The following is a 24,474-nucleotide window of genomic DNA, read 5'->3' as shown; positions in this document are numbered from 1 at the left end:
AGAAATCCCCTCTCTCTCTCTCTCTCTCCACCACTATGATCACCATCACCAACACCACCTCGACCACCATCAACGCCAACACCCACCGCACCCCACCGACGCCCGCCCAAACACTACGGACGCCACACCGACCAGAACCAAAGCAGCCCGTTTTGCTCCCCGACTCCCATCTCTCGATCTCTCACAAGGTGTGTCCGTGATTTCTTCTCTCTCAAGGAAAAAAAGGGCAAAAAATAACTCATGCATAATTATTATCTTCATGAATATTTGCTCTTGTTTTGCTTTTTCTACATGTTCTGAGGTTTAGTCTAGAAAGCCCAAAATCAGTTTGCCCTAATTTTAAAAAAGCCCCCAAATCTCAAATTAGGGTTTTTCTTTATATAAAATTAATGGATTTTTTTGGGTAATGATAATGCCAAAATCCTATTTGTTCGAAGCAAGGGCAGATGATGGAATTGGAGAAGCAGAGATGGAGTTCACTAAGGAACTTGAGTTCCAGAGGATGAATATGTTTATGGAACTATGGAAGCTCAACTTGAGCTTTGAGAAGGTGAAGAGGGCTAAGAATTATGCTCCTTGTTCAGGTGAATTTCCAAGATTTCTATTTGATTAGGGAATTTATGATGAATTTTGATTGAGCTACTTGAAATTATTCAATTGCATAGAAATTTTAGCTATGAGGCTGGACATTGGATATATCCATGTTAAAGGATACATTGCCAAGGAGAGAGGATTTTTTAAGGACTAAAGTTAGTTCACAGAACATAGAGTGCAGTGCAATTTACGATCTGTTACGAACATTTTGAATCTAGGATCTAAAACCCGCTACTTTGGTGGCAAAGATAAGTTGTGTCTGACGAATTTTAACCACAGGCCATGGAAATGTCTTGGCCGTTTCTTATTTTTCTTGCTTCTGTGCTATTGCATGTTCCTCTATACTAAGGCTCTGTTTGGAACTTAAGGAAAAGAAAGGAAAAGAAAAGAAAATTAAAAAAATTTCTCTCCTATTGTTTGGTTGGGAGAGAAAAAGGGAAGAAAATAACAATTTTAAGTTTTGAGAATAATAAATTTTTTCTTTCTTTTTCCTCTCATTTTCTTCCCATTTTCTTTTCTTTTCTTTTCTTTTCCACGGGTTCCAAATAGAGCCTAAATATATGTTATAATCGTCAAATAATTGGTCACCAATACCGTGGGCTGAGAGTCTGGGAGTTATTTCTTTAACTGTGCCCAATGCTCTTTCTATATTGACTTGGCCAAGTCTATATTGGACTTATCTGGTAATCTACTTCACATTCTCCAATTTGATGATTTTTCATGACCTTGCCATCAATGTGCCTAGTCGGGGTGATACCACCACCATCAGGCAATACCTACGACCGCCATCGGAGTTGGACTCTTCTCTCTCACATGTTTCGGAAATATTGTTCAGTGTCCATTTCGTCTCTTTGCTCTGTTTGGAGTTGTGTCTCTCGGTGGTATGTTTCTTGAATTCTATTTTATATGATTTTTTTTGGTTTCTTGTGTCTCAGTGATATTTTTCAGGGTAAAATGAAGGCAGCATCTTGGCCGCAAGATGAATCAAAGGCCAAGAAAAACATCTTTATGAATCTGTGACTTTGAAGACTATTCAAGTAGACATGGAAGTGCCAATACAAGACAGGATGTGGAAAGCTATTTTGTAAAGCTGGACGATGCAGACAGAGCTTGGGTGTGGCACAATGGACACAACAACAGTTGATTCGGTTCCTTCCATTGTTGGAGTTTGTGGAAGGAAGTTCCAGTGAAACAGAAAATGAAGTTGGATGCGAACTGTCCTCATGTCAAATTCTTGTAATGGCTTTTTTGTTTTTGTCCACATGTCGAATTTGTGGACTGTCCATAGTTGAGCAAGTTCAGTTCCCTCCATTGTTGGAATATGAAGTTGTAGTATGTTCTTTAGGAATATCAATGTATGGCTTAATGACGATACTCAGCTTTGTACCCTCCTTTTAGTTGATAATTGGGATGAGAATGGCCCGGCGTGGGCTTATGGATGATATGTGAATTTGGATTGTTGATGAGTAGGGCGATTAAGGGCCTAACGTGGGTTTATTTGTGAATTCGATTGTGAATGGTAACTTAGGATGAGAAACGCCCGACGTGGGTGTATGGAATATATGTGAATTTGAATTGTTGATAAGTAGTACTATAAAAGGCCCGTGCGGGGGCTTATTTGCAAATTTTAGTTGTGAATGATAATTTAGGATGAGAAACGCTCGATATGGGCTCATATACATTGTTGTTTCTAATTTTTGTTGTTTTTGTTGACAATTTGAGACACAAGGCGTCGGGTTAGGCTATAAATCACGGAAATCCTGTCAAAAAATTTCCCCCGTTGGTTGCACATTTCGGGATCTATCAACTGACTCGAGACTTTCATAGTAACACCAGCATGCCTATCTTGCAATTTTTTAGTAAACGCATCTCATAAAAACCATATGGCAATGAAAGCTTTCATGATGTGCCAAAAACTCAATAGGGCACGACACTGACTAAACTTATGTAATGAACCAAAGCATGGGACAAATACATCGGAATGGAAGTTGCATTCCAAGCACAAAAAAACTGTAACTACATAGTCTACACGTACAAAAAAATCCAAAAAATACATTGAGCTAGGTGGTTAGGAGGGTACAAAGCTGAGCCTCGTCATTAAGCCATACATTGAAAATCCAAAAAAGAAAATTACTACAACTGGTGGCTAGGTGCACACGAGCAAATGTCAAATTCATTCAAATTCCCAATTCTATAGCTGTAGCAGCAGTTGTAGAATCAAACAGGTACAGATATAACAGCAAGGCAACAACTTCCACTTGGACACTTTAGCCTTGATCAACTCCCCCATCTCAACAGAACCCTTTGAATACCAGCCTTACAGCACCATTCTTAGAGCCTGAAAAATGTACACATTTTATCATAATAAGAAAGACGATAATGCTAATTTGTTGTTCCACTCTTTTTGCTGAAGCAAGAAGAAATAAAAAAGACACATTGAGACAGTGAAGAATTAGAGTGCCAAGGCTAACCTTCATTGAATGTTTTGGGAGGCGAATTCAGATTATCCAAAGTAAGCTGCGTGAAAACAAAATAACTTGAGCTATATAAGTCCTTTAAATTCATACAATGAATGCTGGAAAAGCCAACTCAATCTACAACTGCGCGCAGTGTAATCCAAAATTTTGGAGTCAAAATTCAGCAACTGACCATATAATGCCTGAATTTACTCTGTGGGTAAGAGGTGAACCAGTTATTAATTAGTGTAACGCCTGAGAACTAATTACCGGTTAGGTCATTAAAATCAAAAGTATTCCCTCCATATGGTTCTCACTCTTCCCTTAACCTGAAAGATGCCTCTTACCCCATTCTCATGACCTATTTGATTGTAAAAGCAACAGAAGAAAACATTTCTATAATCTACGGGCTGAAAAATCTGTCAAAGAAATAAGACTACACCGCCAACTCAAAAAATGCAAACGCTTATACTTCATTTGTCAACCAATATGCCCCTTGGTACCAGCTTTACCCATTTCCCACTCTTTTACAGGTGAAAAAACTACATACGAATCAAAAGAAAAAAAAGCTAAAGATTGGATTTTTTTTTATTCCAGAACCTCAGTTATGTCTTCAGAAGGCACAATTGAGTTCATATTGGGTTGGGTTGGTTTTAATATCAATAAAAAAGCATTGATGTTATAAAAACCCTTATTTGAGATTTCGAGGTACTAAATAATTAGGGCAAATTGATTTGGGGCTTTTCTTGAAGAGAGAAGAAATCAGGGACTTACCTGGACAAGGGGTGATTTCGGCAATCGTTGGTGGCGGCGGCGCAGTCGGGTAGGACAAGCCAGAAGTGGGGGCGTCCTGGTGTGCTTGGTTTGGCGACGATGGAGACAGTAGTGTTGGACCGGCGTCGGTGGGGTGCGGTAGGTGCCGGTTGTGGTGGGTGTTGGCGTTGATGGTGGTCGAGGTGGTATCGGTGATGGTGGTCGTAGTGGTGGTAAGAGAGAGAGGGAGAGGGGATCCTGGTTTCAGCTGTTTGTGAAATTTCAAAAAACAGAAAAAAGAATTTAGCCCTAAATTGAATTTTGAAATTTCAAAAGAGAGAAAGGTAGGTGAAAGGGGGAGGAGGAGTGGGACCCATGGTGCTTTCCACGTATTTTCTTGTTGTCGTCCTTGGGAAGTTCTTTGCTAATAGCATTTCTGCTGAGCAATAAAAGGCATGTCTCCTTTCATATCGCGCTCATGTATCTCTATCATCATTAACACATAATTGCCTCATATGACATACTCCTCTACTGCACAGATATCCAACTAGCGGTCCCCTACTCTCTGATTGTCACTCACCAATCCAATCCATTCTTCCCACGTACTCCCACTTCCACCTTTCCATGTACTATTCAATTCAATAAGCCTCTCCTCCATCTAGATCCAGGAAGTCCTGAAGTGCACTACGCTAGTTCCAATAATCAATAGTTCGGATTTAAGAAAAACTTTTCAAATCATTTTTAAAAGATTTTTGAACAATTGAAACTATGCCCCTAGTTCATCCCTGCACTAAAAGGTCTCCGATTCCACATGGGCTTGTCTTGTTGGATCAACGTCATAGCAACCTCATTAGTTGCAAATTTGCAATCACATGCAGTCGTACGATGTTGAGATATAGGAGTATCACAACCGTCTGTTCAGGGCCATCATCCTAATGATGATTTGCTCATAATTTAGCGGTCCTGGGTGTAGTCACATGCCCACTCCATGCAATTATACTCCTAACCGATTCTTTTACCCAATAAGTGTTGGTTCTATGTGACAGGTCCTAAGTGAACTAGTTATTATTTTTTTTAGAGCTTTTTGGATTTTTGAGTTTTTTCTATATTCAAATTTTTTACACCTTTGTTAGTCCTGTGTCAAACATTTTTGGATTATTGGTCTGTCTCGTCGAGATAAATTGAAAAAGTATAAAATTATGAATTTTAACAAAATATTTTAAAAAATATCTAAGCTAAAGTCCGAAAGGCCAACTTCATATTAAATATTTTCAAAATATGTGGGTAAAAATAAATTTTTTGAATTTTTCAAATTTCTCTCGTCGAGACAAATCAATAATTCACAAAAATTTGGCACAAGACTAATATTAGAAGAGAATGTTTCTAAAAAGAAAAAATGCCCAAAAGCCCAAAATTCTAAGAGAAACAATACCTTGTTTTCATCCCATTTGAGTGTAAGGATACCTCATATGCTGTAAAAAAAAAAAAAAATGTGAATATGGGAGTAATCATATTATACCCAATCAGATAGGGAGAGAGTATTGTTTCACTACACTCATACCCGAATACATGTACTCGATCGTCTCTTTGTACCCGTTCTTCACTATATACACCCTTATGCCTATAGATCCTAGCACAATTATATTTTTCTTAACCTAGTAATTGACGAGTAAGGCCCCATTCCGCTAATTAGAGAAATATATATATATATATATATATATATATATATATATATATATATATATATATTGAATTAAAGGTGATGTATTGTTACTTTTTTTAATTAAAGATGATGTATTGTGAGAGAATGACCTGCGTCTCATAAAGCGAAAAATAAATACTTAAAAAATAAGAACCTTACCAGAACAAGACCTAATTTTATCTTGATTTTGAACGTACCAGCCACTTAGTTATATGCGTATCTTTGGTATATATTTGTTGCATCGATTTGCTTTTTTATTAGTCTTGTAACTTTTGTTAAGTGAAATGCTTCATCTATGGTTTTTATAGTGTACTCTCTCTCTTCCAATCCTAGTCATCACCAATATATTTCTTCTTCGTCCAACTTCTCTTGGATTTCACACCCTTATATGGCGATGGGAGGGTAAGACGTCCATACTTTTCTCTTCATTTTGTTTTGTTTATCTTTCGTCTTTTCAAGTCAACGACTTGTCGTTTGATATATGAGAGTTTTGCCTCTTATTTTCTCGAGAGTTTAGTTTCGTCTTTTGACGAATATTTGTCTACAGATATCGGGTCCTTTCAGAGACGATCGATGTTGCTTCACAATAATATCCATGTCAATAATGCTCTTACACTACATGATGTTTTTGGCGGGGCAACTCAGGGAAACTTGTCAGATCTGTAGTTTTTTGAAAGTTCATTGGGACGTTCATACTTGGTTGGAGTCTATCTAATAATTTGGATATTTGTTGTCTTTTATGAGTTTTATCTTTAGTTGGCACTTGATTTCTTTTGAGTATTGTTGATTCTAAGTATGAATATACAGTAGATCGGGAGTGCTGCTATTTGAACAGGCTTAACGTCGTCTGAGTCACGGTGGAACACATTGATTGTCTTGTGTATTTCTCATTTACAATAGTTAGATGATTAGTTTGACTTTATCCAATATATTTGTAATGAACTCCGTACGTTATGTAAGTGTCGTTGGACTATTAACAGTATAACTTTCTCCATTTTGTATTAATACATTTTATATACTCTTCAGTGTATTTATCTCTTTTCGTTCTGTGCGTACGCATACCCATTTCTCGCTATCCGTATGGGCAGGTTTGGTGACTTTTAAGTACCCCAATTGGGTTCGAGTACGAGTATGGGTATGGATATAGAAATGAGCATGGAGTTTGAGATCGGATAGAGAGCACCCCCAATTCAAAACTGATCAGTTGCCATCGAAATGCTGCTTGATCTTTAATCACCACACAGTTTTGTGAAACTCTAATATATATATACATACATACAGTCAGGTTTCGGTGAGGGATCTCGCATTTTATTAAAATACGGGACTCCCCTTCCCGATTGAATTTTAATGATCCGAGCCGCTCAAAGTCAGAACGTGATTTTAAGGGTCCCCGCGAGAAATCAGCAAAAAAAATGACCGGGAAGGGTTTCATCCGAGCAATTTTCATTGAACGGTTCAAAAAACTGCTCGGATGAGGCTCTTCTCAGTCATTTTTTTTGCTAATTTCTCGCGGGAACCTTTAAAATCATGTTCTGCACACATTGAACAGTTCGGATTTTCAAAATTTGATCGGAAAATGAAAGTCCTACATTTTAACAAAATGCGAGATCCCTCACTAGATCCGTGGTGTGTGTGTATATTTATATAGGGCACTTCTAATGCGGGCGCCTGCATTCAAGCAAGTTGCGGACTTTGCTTTTCCCGATCGAATTTCGATAATCCGAGCCGCTCAATGTTTTCAGAACATGATTGTAAGGATGCTCCAGAACATGATTTTAAGGGTACTCGCGAGAAATCAGCAAAAAAAAATACCGGGAAGGGCTTCATCCGAGCTGTTTTTGTTTATTTTTTATTGAGCGGTTCAAATAAAAACTGCTCAAATCAAGCCATTCCCGGTCATTTTTTTCCCCGATTTCTTGCGAGTGCCCTTAAAATCACGTTTTGAACACATTGAATGGCTCAGATCATCAAAATTCAATCGGAAAAAGGGAGAAATGGTGTGGTCCGCAACTTGCTTGAATGCGGGCACCCGCATTAGAAGTGTCCTGTGTATATATATATATATATCAAAGTCTTATGATGGTTGAGAATCTTTAATCACCTAATAATTTGTTATTTAGTCAAGGAGATGAATGTGAGAAGATTGGGGAAACCATTATTTTTCTTATTTTTTGAAAGAGTTTTTTTAAACTGTTTTAAGAGAGTCAATAAAAGTTTATTTTTTCTTGTTTGGTCCACACGGTTTCTACGTATCAATATTGAGGTTATACACGCGCGCAAAGAGAGAGAGGCTATTCCTTTTTTTATTATTGAAATACGATGAATTTATGCAAGTAAAAATAAGTTTATAAAAATAAGTACGAATTAATTTTTAAAATGGTGCATTAACTTAGCTTGAAAAAAAAAACTCGTACCACTGGAGCTAATACATAGCTTTATTTTGTTTTTGTTTTTGTTTTTTCTTTTATCCAAAGCACATTTTGCATTCAATAAAACCCTTTCGGCATTTACAAAAGTTTTCATCCTAATACAGATATATATGGAGCTACAACCAAGCCCGTTACGCTAACAATATACGATAAACATGAAGAGACAAACTTATGTCTAAATCCTAAACACGAGTCTCAAACTCACTATATTACCAACAATAAAATTCGGCAATAGTGGAGTTAGAAATCGTGAAAAAAGAAAGAGTTGTCCGCCTCAGGCTGGCTTAGAAACCATATAAGAGCTAAACACCGACAAAGTAAGCAAGCCCTCGCTGCCACGGATGACGGATACCACACCGAGGCAAATCCCCGCTGTTATGGTGAGTTCTGGACGCAGGCCAGCAAAACGCCTGGTACCGACAACCACTAGACCACAAAGGACACGATACCATAGGTTTATTAGTAACATAAAATATGCGAACCCCACAAATAAACTAATTAGATAACATCCAGAGCCGCCACAAATATCCTCCTTCACCCTTCCTCTCTCCCCTAGCGTTTCACATCCTTGTACGACGGTGGGAGGGGAAGGTCATGGTTTAGTTTAATCTTTGTTTTGTTTTTCTCTAGTCTCTTCAAATCAACGACTTTCGTGATTTGTGAGAGTTTTTGTCTCTCGTCTTCTCAAGAGTTTTTATTTTCATTTTTGGACGAAGATTTTGTCTACAATCTACAAATCTAACAGACGATGTTGACTCACAATGATATATGTGGCAACAATGCTCTTACCTTATATGTGTTTTTGACGGGGCAACTTGTATGACTTGTCAAATCTGTAATTTTTTGAAATCCATTGGTGCGTTCACACTTGGTTATAAGAGTCCATCTGATCGTTTGAGTACTCCCTCCATCCCATAATATTTATCCTATCTGCAAAACGAAGAAGTAAAAATAATACAATTTTTGCGAGAAAAACTCTAATTTTTCCCAACAATTTTCGCAAGAATAAAATTTTATGCTTATCCAAAACAAAAATAATAATAATAATTCACTAGATATCGATGAGTTCTTTAAATTTATGAAAAAAAATTAAATTTTTTCTTGAAAAAAAAATATTATTTATTAGTTCTCATTTTGCGTACCAGACAAACATTTTGGAACGGAGGGAGTATTTGTTGTCTTTTATCTTTGGCTAGTACTGTATCTCTTTTGGGACTATTGATTCTAAGTATGAATATACAACGGATTGCGAGTGTCATTGTTTGCATCAGGCTACGTCTGCAACCTGCGACGAGTGAAAGACATCGACCGATTTGTGCTTTCTTGTTTTACAATAGTTAGATGATTAGTTTGATTTTGTCCAAATTTTTTTGTAATGAACTCCGTTATGTGTCGCTGGGTAATTGTTAATGTAATCTTTTCAATTTTGTCAAAAAAAAGATAACATCCGGAGCACCAAGTGAATTTACTCCACAAGCATTCAATAATTTTTTATAATGTACTCCGAAATTACTATGAGTACAACACTTGTACACCACCTTGTGTGTAGGACCCCTTTTCAAGTTCCACACAAATATTTTGAGCCTTCCAAATTGTTCGGAATATTTTTTGAAAGGTTCCTGTACAAAAATCAGTTCTGTCAGATATCGATAAAAGTGCTTGAACCATACGGTATATTTTTGGTCCGTACGATTAGAGAGAAAAAAAAAACGTAGGAATCAAGCACTTATATCTGATTGAACTGACTTTTTACTGAAACTCTTCTAAAAAAATTTGAACAGATTTATGCTTTATTCTCTTTGCAACTTAAAAAGAATTTTTCAAAAAATTCCCCCTAGATTCTTCCTACTTTTAACATTCCTCTCTCTATCTCTCTGCCCTTATTACACCTATTATTTTTCAATTGTTTTTTTAAATTTCAATCCAAACAAAGCAAACGGTTCAAATTATTTGGATGAGACCCTAATAGTCTCACATTGTACACAGAAGTGCTATACTCATAACAGCTCTCAATTTACTCCACGTGTGGTCCGTACGCATGGGCTTGACTCTGGTGGTGCAGGGCTGTCAAAATTTAAATGGAAAGTTGGAGAGGGAGAGAGGGGAGTGCAATTTTGTTCACCCTCCTGAACATTACCCTCTCTCATATTGGTTGAAATTGTGTGGATCCCACCACAGAGTGATATCATGCTTATCATGCAATACACTATGTGAGTACTCATCTCGAGAGAGGGGCATCCTACTCCTATGTGAGTGGTCCACGTCAGCGATTTTTCTTCTCCTCGTAATTCGGGCTTCCCCTTTATCGTTTCCCGATCCTCCATTCCCGCTGACTCCGACAAATCCGGTCACCGGTCCTCGACCCATTTGATCTTCCGTTCCAACGGCTGTGATCGTTCCTTCCAAATTCGCCGTCTTCTTACCAAGACGTGTTTCACGGATGAAACTGCTGGCGTCACAGCTACCCACAAATGACTACAGACAAAAATGTACACTAGCGGTAGTAATAATAGTTAAAAAGTGAAACAAAATATTCCGACAACCAAAAGAAAAATGAGCATTGCTATAGGTAAATAATTTTACATCTTAATTGTATACGTAAGCGAGAATACTATGTGAACTGATATTTTATGCGAAAATTGGGCACAAATAGCTTTGGAGGGCTCACTTCGGGATTCAAAACAAATGGTCTAGTCATTCATTAATTTACCTTGATCTATTCTCCCAGTAAAGAAAATAGACTCGAAAGTTGTCATTAACTTAAATGAGGTTACTATTTAAGTAAAATTATACTCCTTTAAATAAGAAGAAAATTAGAGGAAAGTATGAAAAAGTGTATACAGTTGCATATAAATTAGTTATACACAGAGTTTGATTTTGTTCCTTCCTCTCTTTTTTTGTCAAAAATTGAGAATATTATATCAGTAATAGTCCAGCAGTATTTACATAACAGACTTTATTACAAAAAATTTGGACAAATTCAAATTAATCATCTAACAATTATAAATGAGAAAAACACAAGACAGTCGATATCTTCCACTCCGACTCAAACATTGAGCTTGATGCCAAAAATGACATTCGCGATTTACTGTATTCTCAATCAACAGTCTCAAAAATGAGAAAAGACAACAAAACTTAAACAATCCGTTGAACTTCAACAAAATATAAATGCACCAATATTATTTTACAAAATTGCAGATCTAACAAGCTTCTGCCAGTTTTTAGGTGAATGAACAAATTCGGACTCGTTATTATACTCAGCAGGTACGAGAGTATAGTAATTGTAATTTGTAGGTAGCATTTAAGGCATGCAGGAAGGACGTGCGGGCCACGGGGATGGTACAGAAGATGAGTTGAAAGTGGGGATGGAGAAAGTAGAGATACTTAAAAATGAATAATAAGGTAATGATGAAACAGAATCAATCGATCGCATTTAAAGGTTTGTAGAAGAGGTTGGTGGGGTCTGACGTGACGTGCTGTTGTCTCATCTCCTGTATGTAGTACTACTTCAATAAAACGTGTTCTTTTTTTCTTTTTCAAAAAGGCCAATGTTTTCTCAGTCTTCTGTGTGTTTTGACCGTGGGAAGCGAGAAATTTTTCAGTCTTGAATGAGTACCACGTAATGCTAGCTCAGCACATCTTAGCCATCTAATGTATTTTTGGACAGTTCAGATTTGTAGAGAGAAAAATGAGAGAGAAGAAGAGGTGTGAGATGAAAGAGAATGTTTCAATTTGAATCATCCAAAAGTGCATCGGATGGCTCAGGGTGCCAATCGGACAACATGTGTAATATACGCCCCACCCGGCATCCAAAAATTTCTCGTGGGAAGCAACTGGTGGTAGCAGGTATCAGGTCGGGGTGTTAGACCGGGATCTACGGGTTGATATACTCCATTTTACTATTCCCTTCGTCCCAAATTTTTTGTCCGGTCCACAAAACAGAGTGTTAAAAACAATACATTTTTTTCAAGAAAAAACTCAAACTTTTTTCACAAATTAAAAATACTCATTGATATCTAGTAAATTGTTGAAAAACTTTTGATTTTTTCTTGCAAAAATTGTATTATTTTTAACACTCCTTTTTGTGGACCGGACAAAGAATTTGGGACGAAAAAAGTATTTAAATGATGTACTAAATAGGGGTAAGCATGGTCCGGATAGGTTTAGTTTTGTAGTAAATCAAGAATCAAACCAATACTTACGGATTATAAATTTTAAGAATCAAACCAATCCATAAAATTCATAAAATCTAACCAATTCAGACATTTAAGATACGGATCAATTTCCATTTTGAACCACAGTTTACTTGAAGTTAAAATATCAATTTTAAACACAATTTAAAGTACTCAAAATGGCATAAATAAATAAAAATTTAAACTTATATTTAAACTTAAAATTCTATTGAAATCACCAAAACTCATCAAAATCGTCCATCACCAAAATTCATGAACTAATAAAAATTTAGGGCAATTACTAGTCGCAGTAAAAGAATGTAGCGGTGAAGTGGAATACTAAATTAGGAAGTCAATTCACCATGGCATAGCCTATAAACTATTGGTGTATCTATATAAAATTAAAAATATATAAATACATATATATGGTCCAAATCGGTTTGAAACTGCAATCGTTAATGCAAATCCACAAATCAAACCATATAATTCGGTTTTGAATTTTTTTAAACCAAGACCAAACCACACTACTTAAAAACCAAACAAAATAATTCGGTTTGATTTGATTTGGACTGAATTCACGGTTTAACAGATTATTTGCTCACCCCTAGTACTAAATGGTCCAGAATTCTCATGATAGCCTAGATGGTAAATCCCTTAGTGGAGGTAAGGGTTCAAGCCCTGTGAGGGGCGTGAGTGAGGTTCAGGACTATGGACAGCCTCTAGACTTTCTGTGAACTAACATATTAACTCTCCCAATCCCGCTGATGTATAAAATGTGACCCAAAAAAAAAACTAAATTATTTGTGTAGTTCGTGAATTTATTCCCCACACAATTAATTATGGTTTGATGCTTAGGGTCATACCACAAAAAACAAAGAAAAAATCCTGTGAGCATTTAGTCCCAGTGTATGACCTGCCCTTGATTGGAAAAAAAAAAAAAAAAAGTTTAGGTGGTTCACCTAAACTGGTAACATCCTTAATTGTAGGATTTAAAAAATTACCATGTTCTAATGAATGAAACAGATGACTGACCGATGACCTAGGAAATGTAAGAAACTGTGAAAAGCAAATTCTCATTAAATGTTATAGGCTGTGAGTTGGTACCATATTTTAGGTTTGTACGGAACGGTTTGCATTCTTTTTCGAATATTCGTTCTGGAAATAATACTAACACTTGATTTATTATATATATTTTTTATAAAGTAAAGATGTGTCGTTCGGGTAATATATTTTTTGAATAAAATGAAAGAATTGAAAAATCCACCTTACATTTACATCTCGCTCTGATCCTTTTTCTTTTTCTATCATACCCTTTCTATTCTTTTTTAAGTGTCCTGCTTCGTAACTCCAACTTATTAAGAAGACATCATCATTATACCTTTCACATTAACTTTTTTTTTTCCACTTTCTCTATTTATTCATCATCATTACACTTTTACTCACTAATTTTTCAAAATGAAATCTACTTTTATGAACAAAATAGACAATGCATAAATTTTTACCCACTAACTTTACAAAATGGACAGTTATTAAGGGCCAATCCAAAATGAAATACTGGACTCTAAATAAAGGACGGAAGAAGTAGCTTTTTAATCACAATCCTTATACTTGTTTTTCCTTCTTAAATCGGTTGTATTTGTGAGTGTTTGGTGCTGCTTCTTTTTGTTGATTCTGGATTCTGGCTTTTAATTCTGCATTTTTTTAAGTGTCTGGTGCATATTTTGATATGAATTCTACCAAAGTCATTTCTCAAAACAGGCACAAGAAAAGCACAATACCAAAAGTAGTTCTAAAGCCACGTTTGGATTCTGATTCTAAATTATGAATTTTTGAAGATCATTTTATATATCTTTCTTCTTTTCAACTATTTCCAACCATACCCTTCATTAACTTTTTTTTAACTGACCTATCATATCCCTAACTTGCACGTGGGTGTTCTTTTCTTAGAGGGTTTTTCCTTTTTTTCTTTGTTTATACCCTATAATGAGCTTATTTCTTGTATTAGTTGAGTTGTTGGGCTTGGTTATCTCGTGGACTTTTACAATTGATATAGTGTCCCGGGTTTGTACTCCGTACTTCATATCTGATGTAAAAAAAGATCTCTTTTTATCGATTGACAAAAAAAAAAAAATAAATATAGGTGATGGAGTAAGAATCGGATAGGAAGGTGAACAGACTCAATTACAGAAATTTGAGTTTCAGTTTAGTTTAGTAATTGAGTAGAGACATCTGAAATAAAATCTGTTTGCTATTTGTTCAGTTTAGTTTAGCAATTGAGTCGAGTCATCTGGAATTAAATCTGTGTAATCAATTCAATTGCTCACTAATCAAATTTAGTCCTCTGTTTCTTCAATTCACTCTTATTTCAATTCATTTTATCTTGCATTTTATCTCTAGACTAGAATGTTGGGGGTCCTGTCCCTCAATATCTCGCTAGTCTTCCACGTGATGATATTCGGATCTCGGACCGCTCTTCATCTTAATAAAATCATCTCTTCTTCCGTTGGAAAAAAAAAAATGTCAACTGATTCATGTAAATCAATGGAGTCATCTTCTAGTGGGTTCTTTAGTCCATTTAGCCCCTTTAGCTCCGTAGAAAAAACTCAGCTTAATTTATGACTACATCCATCCCAAAAATATTTTCTGATTCGCATAAAAAAAAAACTTAAAAATAACATGTTTTGTTTTCTTTGCAATTTACTAAATATCATTAAGATCTTTCGATTTATCCAAAAATGTTAAGATTTTTTCTGAGACTATATACTACATTATTTTTAGGTTCTAATTCTGTGGACCAGATTATCTTCTTGGGATGGAGGGAGTAGCTAGTATTGTACGTCCTTGCACTCACAAGTGAACTAAGAGACCTTTTATGAATTTTCATGAACAAGTTACAAAGTAGATAAATTACGTTTTCCGAAATAAGTTCAAATATTTTTCAACACGAAAAATCTCAAATAACAACTGAACGACAGAAGATTTCAAAAGTATCACTTAAATATTACTAATAATTCTAAAAAAATTAACTGAGCATTACAAAATTTCAAAAGCATCACTTAATTAAATATCAATACTCCTTTTGAATTTTAGCAGTAAGAGTACTAATTATGGACGCACAATAAAAAAATTTCTAATTAAATCCCATTAATTTTTAATGCTTCTGTAGAATTTTATAGTGGCACCAAAATAGAAGGAACAATTCATTTATTTAATCTTTAGCCTAGGGTCCGGACTACCTTCGGTTATTGTTTGCTCCAAATTAATTTAATCTTTCTGGAACCTAAAACCCTCCGTCTTTAACTTTTCAGTAATGCTACACACACAGATTTTGTGCACAGATTTTTTGTGGGGCCCACTACGGGTCCCACACAAATAATCCGATCCGTTCATTAAATGTAAAATATTTTTTCAAGGGCCCCCGCAAAAAATCAGCTCAATCCGATATCTATAAGTATTTGATTCAATCATTTAACTTTTCATTATCCTGAGATTCGAATGAAAAGTTAAATGATTATATCAAGCATCTATGAGTATCGGATTGATCTGATTTTTTGCGGGGGCCCTTGAAAAAATGTTTTACAGTTAATGAATGGCTCAGATTATTTGTGTGGGACCCGTAATGGGCTCCACAAAAAATATGTGCACAAAATCTGTGCACATTTGCTGTACGTGTAACATTACTGTTAACTTTTACCACCTTTTGGTTTACAAATTGTTTTTTATTTTTTGCAAAACATTCACAATGGGGTTGTTACAAATGGTGAAAGTTTTTTTTTGGTAATTACAAATGGTGAAAGTTGATGATTTACATTTTTTTTTTCTCGACAAACGAAACAATTTATAAAACTCGAACGGGGTACATCGAGAAAAAAGCAAAATTTACAACCACATCCAACCGACAGTTGGATGTCCACCTAAAAACTACTCCCTCCGTCCCATTATTATAGTCCAGTATTTCATTTTGGGCTGTCCCTTAATAAGTGTCCATTTGGTAAAGTTAGTGGGTAAAAGTTGGTACATTGTCTATTTTGTCCCTAAAAGTATATTCCATTTTGAAAAGTTAGTGAGTAAAAAGTGTAATGATGATGAGTAAGTTGGAAAAGTGGAGGAAAAAGTTGATGTGAAAGGTATAATGATAATGTTTTTTTAATAAGTTGGAGTTACGAAGTAGGACATTTAAAAAGGGACGGAGGGAGTATGTTACAATTTTAATTTTCGGATACCATCTAAGAAGAACTTGAACTCCTCAATGGTGTAGACCTTGATGTCAAACTTCGCCTTCATCCACATTGCAACTCTAGTTTTGACTAGATCCCCCACCTCCCAAGCTTGTTTCGAAAAGTTATTGAACATGTCAATGTATTAAACATGTCAATGTATTGGCGTTTGGGAGCCTATTTTATTTGGGCATTTTCTATTTTGGATTGTAAATTCTAAATTTGGGATTATGGTCGGGTCAAAATAGATTTTGAATTTTCTCTAGTATTTGGGAGATATGTCCAAAATAAATTTTGCAACATAGTAGTATTTGAGACTATAATGGAAAAAATAGAGTATGAGTTGTTATTTGACCATGTTGCCCCTGATAGTATTCATTAATAAGATATGAAATACAGAGTATGATGCTAAGGAATTTGGAACTAATATTGCAGTCTTATCATATGGATCCGTCCAAGCCTAATTCTCTACAATGGAGAAGGACGGAAAACAAGAATTTTATGGTAAGGTCAGTATATGAGTAGTGGGAAGTGCAGACTCAGGATATAAATCCTATCCTGGGTTTCGTGTGGAAAAACTTATGCCCCCCTAAGGTGGAAATTTTGGTGTGGAATGCTTTTCAAAAGAGGTTGGCCACAAGGTCTGTTCTTGTGAGTAGGAATATTGCTCTGAATGATCCTGTGTGCCCGTTTTGCTCATTACAATTGGAAACCCCAAATCATTTACTGCTTCACTACCGTTTTTCTTGGTGCGTTTGGTCCCAAATTCTGGATTGGTGGCATACCAACTGGGTTTGTCCATCTTCGGTAGCGGATCTCGTGTGTTAGTGGTTCGACAATAGCTTCCGCAACTTAGAAAAACACGTTTGGGAAGTTTGTTTATATGCAACAATCTGGTCCATATGGATGATGCGGAATGGGTGTATCTTTAAGAATGCAGCTGCAAGATCAGAGGAAGTGGTGGATATAATTAAATTCAAGGCGGCTATGTGGATCAAAGTCAAATTCAATATTAGGATGTACTCTATGGAGGATTTTAAAAGGTTTGTAGGCGGTATTCGTTCTCTAAAATTGTAATCTCTTTTGGCGTTTGAATCATTCAACTTCCTACTGGATGATTTGCGTCTCCCCCTCCCCTGGTTGAGTTTGAGCATTTGTGCTCCTCAGCCTCCCCTATCGATGTAACCTTTTGAGTTATATAAAATTTCATTTTGCCGAGCAAAAAATAAAATAAAATAAAAATTAGTTCTTGTATTAATTATCCTTTTGGCAATTAATATTTAGAGTAAATTATTACTTTAAATTTCCTCACTGGTCCTTTGACCTTACCAATAAATTGACATATTATTTTTTACTTAGGAAAAAATTCAAAATACCTTTTTAAATTATTCGCTGGGATCATGCAATGTGAAAGAAGATAAAAAATAAAAATAAAAAATTGGACTCACAATTGTTGAAAATAATTTTTTTACAATGTTAAAAACAAAGGAAAATGATATTGACACTCCAAAAATTGATGCAGACACTCCAAAATTAGTGTAACTCCAAAACCATTTGCCTTTGTTTTTTGAAGTGCTTGCATCAATTTTTGGAGTGCCAATATCATTTCCCAAAACAAATTATCATAAACTAAAACGAACTAACGATAGCAATATGGGTGAGGACAATGATGGAATTTGCTAAAATTAATAGTTGCTGGTGATTTCGTCCATTTTGTGTGTGGGAAAAATGAGATTGTAATCTAAAAGCTCCTAAAGTATTTCAAAGTTTCTAAAGAGGAGAATTGTCAGTTTCACTATGCATTTACAATGGATGAGGAGAGAAAGTTGGAGCATATATTTTGGTCGCCTATTACTGATTTTGATTGGTACAAAAAATATGGGGATGAAGTCGTTTTTGACACTACTTAATTACAAAGTGCATGAATTCTTATGATATGGTTTTTGGCATTTTTGTTGGTGTCAACACCCTTTTTAAAAATCAGGAATTAAAAATTAAAACATGTGTACGGTAGCCATATTGTTAGATTTAGAATTAAAATAGTGGGTGAACATTCTGTTTACAAAACGTTTTCCAACACGCATTCAGCTTTTAAATGCAAATTTGGCGGAGCTAATTCAGATGCATCTGAATCGTAAGCAAAGTTAATTTATTGCTGGAGTCAGTGAGACCGATTAGGTCTGTTGCCCTAGCGTTTAATACTTGTTTTGATTGATTTACTCCTACTAGGATTTAATACTCTCTCTCTCTCTCTCTCTCTCTCTCTCTCTCTCTCTCTCTCAAAAACACACATAGAGTCGTGTCTCTCTATAAATAAAAGCTACGAGGAGTGAGTGGTGTAGGGTTTTTTCAAAGGGGGAAGTTGTGTGCTATACTTGTTGAGGGGAATGTTGGCTGGCTCGAGGCCATAGTTTCATATCAGAAAGAGAAGTAGTAATTTGTTCTGAATGCAATGGTTGAGAACTACTTCTAGACTACTGAACAATGGCTTCGGACCAGGCTTCATTCCCCTCAAACACAATACCAATCCCAAACACAAATGCTCTCTCTTTCTCTCTCTCTCTCTCTCTCTCTCTCTCTCTCGTGAAGAAGGTTAGGTTGAGAGGAATGTTGTCTGGCCCGAGAGAGATATCATATTGGAAATTAGAGATCAAGTATTTGTTTGCTTACTGTTATCTATTTTCCAGAAATGATTCCCGGACCAGGCTTCATTCCCCCCACACACCACTTTCTGATATATTGCATATGATTATGCTCTCTCTCTCTCTCTCTCTCTCTCTCTCTCTCACTCTCATCACGTTGCTGGCAGTGGCTGGCTGGCTGGGTTTCATCAAGTGAGACTAAATTGTTCAGCTTCATAATTCTTGTTTAGGTGTCTTTTTACATCCAACTTTCTCTTGGATATTTGTTTAACTTTCTTTTTTTTTCAGTAAGTTCTTGTTCCCCTTTCGATGTATCTCTTTCGAGTTTATAAAAGTTTCTTTTGTCAAAAAAAAACTGTTAGGACATCTTGTTTTCTCATGTATGTATGTTTTTTTTGTTTTTGTTTTCATATATTAAGCCATCTACTGCAAGATTCAAAGTATTTACAAATGGTATACACTTTGACCTTTGAGATATGTTTCATTTGGTATGGTTCATTGGACAGATACTATGTCCTTAGTTATTTTATTGCATTCGCATTTACTTGGACAACTAATGAGCCAAGTTTTAACATATCACTACTGTTTTTCTTTTTTCATTCCTGGGTATTTGCTTAGTCTCAGAAGCTAGCTGTGGAAAGGGCACATCACATGGAATAATCTCTCTCTCTCTCTCTCTCTCTCTCTCTAAACACACGAAAATTGCTATTCCCCCCCCTGACACATCCCACCCCCCGGCCCCACCTCCCTTTCCCAGATTACCCCCCCGCCCCCTCTCTCTCTCTCCCTCTCTCCCTCTCTCCCTTTTCTTTCTTTCTTTCCTTTCCACTTTGTTCTTTTCTCTTTTTTTTTCCCTTTTATTTCTGGTTTGGTTTTTTTTTTTTTTTTCATTTTATTTATTTTTTTTTTCCAGTTTGAATTTTTTTTTCTTTTTAATAATAGGTTCAAGGCTAATTCTAGACTTTGTAAAGTAAATGAGAGAAAAAAAAGTGTTTCAATTGATTATGTTTATCCGATTGTTTTATTTTTATTTTTTTATCCTTTATAGATTAAAAAATATAGTTACGAAAATAAGTATTTCAATTTTCAATCCGTTTGAACCAATGCAAATATGTTATTTTTCTGATCATTTCATCCTAAATGGTCGTAATAAATTTTTGGCTCCAAGGCCTTTCAATGAACACCCTAAGAGAGTCCTTAAACTAAATAATGAGTCTTAGGGTGCTCGTTGAAAGGCCGTAAAACAAAAAATTCATTAAGATTACAATTAGTGTTCGGGAACTAATTACGAAATGTATTTTGCAAACGACATACTAATCCAGAATACAAATGATATATTTAGGATTACTTTTTTTTAACTATAGTACAATTTAATAAATTTGTTAACCATTATTTAGCATAGATCATCTTAATTGATTCAGTAGTATGTTGCTTCAAATTACTTTTCTACTCCATATGATTGCAAATAGCTGGTTTCTATTTTTTTTTAAAACTAAAACGAAAACGTTTTAGGGGCTTCGTAGAGGCTACTGTGCCAATGAGGACAGCAGAGCCCTCGGGCCCCCCTACTTTTTAATTTAAACGTTATAATGAATTTTTTGGTTTAAGGCCTTTCAACAAACACCTTAAGGCTCATTATTTAGTTTCAAGACTCTTTTAGGGTGTCCATTGAAAGGCCTTGAAGTCAAAAATTTATTACGACCATTTAGGATGAAATGATCAGAAAAATAAAATCTTTGCACTGGTTCAAACGGATTGAAAATTGAAACACTTATTTTAGTAACTATATTTTTTAATCTATAAAGGACAAAAAAATAAAAATAAAACAGTCGGATAAACATAATCAATTGAAACACTTTTTTTTCTCTCAATTACTTTACAAAGTCTAGAATTAAACTTGAACCTATTATTAAAGAGAAAAAAAATTCAAACCGGAAAGAAATAAAATAAAATAAAATGAAAAAAAAAAAACTAAACCAGAAAAAAAAGGAAAAAAAAAAGGGAAAAGAATAAACTGGGAAGGAAAGAAAGAAAGAAAAGGAAGAGAGAGAGAGAGAGAGAGAGGGAGGGGGGGGTAATCTGGGAAAGGGAGGTGGGGCCGGGGAGGGGGGGTGTGTCAGGGGGGGGGGGGAATAGCAGCCCTCACACACACACATACATCCATACGTTCAATATGGGGGAAGCTATTTTTGTTAGCTATACTTTTGCACTTTCGAAATTGGTTTACTGTATCTGCATCTATAAAACCAGATCGAGAAATTTTTGGATGTTAAGCAAGTATCACGTGCCGGTATCAGTCGGTAATTTCAGTTGTCCAAAACACTTTTAGATGATCCAAATTTTTTCGCGCTTTCTCCTCTCCTCCTACCCCTCTCTCTCTCACCCAAAAATTTCTCCTATACATAAAACTGTTCAGACGCCCAAGATGTGGACCATACGGTGAAGTTGACGACTTGGACAAGATGGCATGGTACTGTGAAACTCTCTATCTATCTATCTGGCCCTGCAACCTAAGCCCAAGCCTAGAAAGCCTAGCACTGCAATTCTAGGATTTTGTGAATACTCCATATCACTGTTGACTACTACACTAATCATCACCCACTTCTTCTAAACCAATTCTCCTTGTGTTTTCTCTCCTAATTACTAAATTATCAGCGCCTCTATATGTAATCCCTTTCAATTTCAGGTCTCTCTCTCTCCACCTTCTCTTTGCGAATGTTTATAATGTTTACACCATGTTGTATCTTGTATTTAAAATATAGACAATCTCTCGAGACATCCTAAAGATCTCTCTGTAATTGTAAAACCCTACATATGGTATGATACTCCTTTCGTTCCAACTTGTTTATCAATTTTTGATGTTTGTGTAAGTTTTTAATTGTTTGTATCTTTCTTTATGAATCTCCAAATATATGCAATATATGAGTTTTATTTGATAGTTCTCGATTAGTTCTGTAATACGAAAATTTTAAAATTATGAAAATTATAATACAATGAAAAATATAAGTAATTAACAAAATTACACAAATGTTGAAAAAAAAAAAAAGTGGAACTGAGGGAGTAGTAATTTAACCTGGGGTCCTGTTGGTTTCAGCAAATGTATTGGCCAAATTCCTTTACTTTTACCTAGATTGATTTTTTTTGGGTTGATGGTCGGGTGTCCATGGCAACTTTAGAGGCACTTCGACTAATTCTTTCCCAACCCGATCAACATAATTTAGCCGGGGTCCTGTTGATTTCAGCAAGTGGATAGGTCAAATTCCTTAACTTTAACCTAGATTGAATTTTTTTTGGTTGATGGTTAGGGTGTCCATAACAGCTTAGGGGCACTATAACTGATTCTTTCCCGGCCCGATCAACAATCACCATCCATGCTTGATCAACTAGAGAAGTGTTTCTGTCCCAAAAGATGAAATATAAACTATTCGAGTTATAACTGAATAATGTACAGTATTTATACATTTTGTAAGATTTTTGATATGAAAGAATGAGACCCGGGTGAATAAATGAAGAACCTATTTCCCAGATTATAGATGTTAACAGTTAACAAGAAAGAAGCGAGTTTCCCGGTTCCTTAGATTTTGGATCTTGTTTCTTTTCCATTATTATCCATGCAAGCTAAACATGAATGCAGAGAGAGAGAGAGAGAGGAGAGAGAATTTGTTTGGTTTACGACTTTACGTGATCGGAGCTTTTCCAAGTGTAGAAACTGTTCTCATAACAGATTAAAAAGCCTCATAATGGCATACTTCTCTCTCTCTCTCTCTCTCATGGACCCATGAGTCATGACTTACACAGTACTACAGCACAGGTGTAGCTTTTGAAAAACCAAACATCTCAGTTAATGAGAGAGAGAGAGAGAGTAATAAATGACAACGATCTGACCTCTCTTGGGAAATGAATAGAAATAGTCAGACTTTGGGTATCTCCTTCCTGAGATGAGACCAACTTGGCCTACCGTTCTATTAATTAAAATAAATATTTATTTTTTAAATTAAAAATAATATATTAAGAAATTATAAAACAATAATTTGTCTAATAAAACGGAACATATTTATTTTTTAAATAAGTATTTAGGTCTCGTAGTATTTATTTTTTACTTTACGAGAAATATTGTAATTGTCTAGATATTGAACATTTTCTTCTTCGAAGATTTATAGGGCGTGTTGATATTTTTTTCTGATATAAATGAATTAGAAAATGAATGATCATTTCCACTCTATTTTGAGCTTCCCAATTTTTTTTTCTTCAATTTCTCTTCTACATATGTTATACTTAATATTTTTCGGTACGTACACCGAGCACATTTGCATTATGATTCATGCATTTTAGCAAGTGTGAACAACTTACAATTTGCTAGTAACCTTCCATGACTGAATCCTACTTTTTAACAAGCAAACAAGCTTGAATTCGATCCTCCCTTACCATACAAATTTGATATGACAAGAAATGAGGAGCATTTGTGTTTTTCACACCTTCATGACCCATAGAATCTAGACCCACTCTAGTCCAAATCTTTGAACTAGACGAGATAGTTCACATCGCGACTGTCCATTAATATTATCAATTATTCGAATTCGTTCTTCCATAAAAGAATTTTTGTACAAATCTCAATCATTCATTGTAACAAATGATGGTCTCAATGTGGACTGTCTTGTTCAATCCAAATGTTGGACTAGAGAGGATCCGGATTCTAATCCATATTAGCAGACATATATGACTTCACACATGCACCACACAAATAGAACAATTTGGGAGTAACATTCCATGGCCGAATCCTACATTTTAAAAAGCAAATAAGCTTGAATTCCTCCTCCCTTGTCGTACAAATTTGATATGAGAAGAACTAAAGCCCCGATTGGATGCTGCATTAGGTAGGGTTATGAGTTCCTCCGCCCAGATAAGGGGGTGATGAGACATTTTTTTGCTTGGTTTGGCATGTCATTTTACATCCGGATGAGCTCATCCCCCTTCCCATTTTATCTGGATTTAGTCAGTTTTGGGGCCAAAGGTTTTGGAGTGCTCTCGAGGTGGGCATCTTATCCCTCCATTTCAACTACAAAATAATCTTATCCTCATATTTTATCCCTCATCCAAATCAAGTAGTACTATTTTATCTCCCAATTAGTAATACATCATTCAAATCAATTACTTTTTTATCCCATCTATAAAAATTGCATCAATGTATGCTTATTCTCCACAAATAATACCTCATATTATGTTATCATTCCTCCACAAATAATATTCCCAAAATTTATCCCGCATCCAATCAAACCCAAGGCATTCGTGTTTTTCACACCTTTCATAACCCATTTGATCTGAAGATATTTAATTTGTATTTTGAGACATATTGTGAAGACTAGAATTATCTTTCGTATATATCTTTGTTACAAATTATGTAATCATGATCACGATTGACCTCTCATGCAATCTCGATCGCCTCACTCTCAAACTTAGCAATATAGACACATGATACCTATTTTTGTTATCTTTTAATATACATGTAAGT

At 35.4% G+C, this 24,474-nt stretch overlaps 1 long non-coding RNA gene across 1 annotated transcript; it reads right to left on the bottom strand.

Moving 5' to 3' along the window:
- Positions 1 to 2,577: 2,577 nt before the first annotated feature.
- On the bottom strand, positions 2,578 to 4,229 carry LOC131303595 (uncharacterized). The gene is made up of 3 exons (XR_009192099.1): positions 3,825 to 4,229; positions 3,066 to 3,111; positions 2,578 to 2,932 (listed from the first exon to the last, which is right to left on the bottom strand). It is a non-coding gene; the product is annotated as an uncharacterized LOC131303595 (long non-coding RNA).
- Between the last annotated feature and the right edge of the window lie 20,245 nt (positions 4,230 to 24,474).

The sequence above is a fragment of the Rhododendron vialii genome, chromosome 10a (assembly GCF_030253575.1).
Source record: "Rhododendron vialii isolate Sample 1 chromosome 10a, ASM3025357v1".
Taxonomy (NCBI): Eukaryota; Viridiplantae; Streptophyta; class Magnoliopsida; order Ericales; family Ericaceae; genus Rhododendron; species Rhododendron vialii.
Note: the sequence above shows the minus strand (reverse complement) of the source record. Positions and strands in the feature narration are given on the sequence as shown.